This window comes from Microtus ochrogaster, unplaced genomic scaffold (assembly GCF_000317375.1).
Source record: "Microtus ochrogaster isolate Prairie Vole_2 unplaced genomic scaffold, MicOch1.0 UNK11, whole genome shotgun sequence".
NCBI lineage: Eukaryota > Metazoa > Chordata > Mammalia > Rodentia > Cricetidae > Microtus > Microtus ochrogaster.
Window position 1 is genome coordinate 318,963 of NW_004949109.1, and position 2,121 is coordinate 321,083.

Sequence of the window (2,121 nt, forward strand, 5' to 3'; positions counted from 1 at the left end):
AAAGAAAGAAAGAAAGAAAGAAAGAAAGAAAGAAAGAAAGAAAGAAAGATGTGCCACCACTGCCCAGCAATTTTTTTTTTTTTAAGGGGAGTGCTTTAGTTTAGAGACAGGGTCTCACTGTGCAGCCCTAGATGGCCAGAACTAGGCTGGTCTGGAACTCACAGAGATCTGTCTCCTAATTGCTGAGATGTAAGCTATTTTATTGAGAGGCTAGTTCCTTTATCATGTTCTAAGACTTGATTGACACTGAAACAGAAGACCTTACAGTGTGGAACTCCATAAATAATGAAAATCTGAGATCCTATTAATCTAGTGTGGTGCCACATGCCTATAGTCCTAGCGGGTGGACGCGGAAGTAGGAGGATCACAAGTTAGGGCAAACCAAGGTACATGAAACGCTGTCTCAAACAGCATAAACTGAGCAGGCTCAGAACCTACAGTGGAAGGAGAGAACTGACTTCTGCGTGAAAGCCACGGCATGGAAACGTTTGCGCATGCACACATGTACATAATCAATAAATAAATGCAAAAAAATGAAAAACAAACAAAAAAACCCACAAAAATCAGCTTGTTATCTTAAAAGAGTTTAAACTTAATCTTCTAAGAACCCCGCTCTACTCTCTATCGGCGCCTCTCAGTTTCTCCTCAAACTGATGAGCATGGGAGAAACATGCGCTCTTACTACTTGACCTGGAAGTTTCATTAAGTAAAGCTTTCTTTGTAACTCCAGCACCTTTGCAGCAAAACTTACCTAAATTAAGTAACTCCTTGTAATCATCTTTTTGGAAGTCTGGTAAAACGGGATTAACCCATTCTTGTACTTGGATCCCATGCTCCTTTGATAGTATTTTTAGAGTAGTTGTCTTCCCACATCCTGGAGGACCTGTTATTAATAAAATAGACCCACCCTAAAACCAAATACAAACACCAATTAAAACCACAATGCTAGAATGCGACACAATTTAAAAAATTTTTCTTAGTAGTTATTATTCCTACAAAGGTCTATTAAATATGTAATATAAACACATTTTAAAACTAAATTACAGATGAAATGAAACAATTATTTTCTTCTGAAAATTCCTCAAGTCCTATATTGTATATTTTCAAAAACAACTTAGTAACTAAATTAAAACAAATTTTTGCTACAAAGGGCACAGGATTCTTAAGAGGTTATTTGAATTCATAAAATTCAATTGCAGGGGCTGGAGAGTGTTCAATCAGAAAAATGGTTGCTACACAGCATGAGGACCTGAGTTAGACCCTTGGCACCTACGGACTGGGGCTGAGTGTAAAGCTCACTAGAACACCTATTTAGTCTGTACAACACCCTGGTTTAATTCCCCTCCTCATACATAAATCTAAAACGCAAGTAGAATGAAATGACAGTCTGACAAAAAGCTTACAGCAATTCTGACTAGAGGCTTATAGAAATCTACTCTTGTATTTTATTATTATTACTATTACTTTTACTATTGGATATGCAATGTTGTGCATGCATGCCTGCAGGCCAGAAGAGAGCACCATATCTCATTATAGATGGCTGTGAGTCACCATATAGTTGTTGGGAATTGAACTGTGGAAGTGCTCTTCATGCTCTTAAACGCTGAGCCATCTTTCCAGGCCCCTACTCCTGTATTTTTTTTGGGGGGGAGGTGGGGTTTCGAGACAGGGTTTCTCTGTGGCTTTGGTGCCTGTCCTGGAACTAGCTCTGTAGACCAGGCTGGTCTCGAACTCACAGAGATCCGCCTGCCTCTGCCTCCCGAGTGCTGGGATTAAAGGTGTGCGCCACCACCACCCGGCTCCTACTCCTGTATTTCAAAAGGACAATAGTTTGATATTTTCTAACTTAGCAACTTCACAAAACACAACCACCGTGAGTACTGAGAACAGATTACACTTTTTTCTTCCTCTTTTTTAAATTTTGCTTTTGGAGACAGGGTTTCTCTGTGTAACAGCCCTGGCTGCTCTATAACTTGCTTTATAGACCAGACTGGCCACAAACTCACAGAGCTCCACCTGCCTCTGCCTCCTGAGTGCTGGGACTAAAGGCATGTGCCACTACTGCCTGGCTCCTATTACAAACAGATCAATTAAAATAAGAAGGTAGCTCATGTGTAGGAG

The 2,121-nt window shown here is 40.2% G+C and overlaps 1 protein-coding gene across 1 annotated transcript in view; it reads right to left on the reverse strand.

Annotated features, from left to right (window-relative positions):
• Positions 1–998, reverse strand: part of Rad17 (RAD17 checkpoint clamp loader component) — an 18,259-nt gene extending 17,261 nt beyond the window's left edge. Inside the window, exon 1 of the mRNA XM_013353538.2 lies at positions 752–998. The gene's annotated coding sequence lies outside the window, so the exon portion shown is untranslated. The remainder of the gene's footprint in view (positions 1–751) is intronic.
• Between the last annotated feature and the right edge of the window lie 1,123 nt (positions 999–2,121).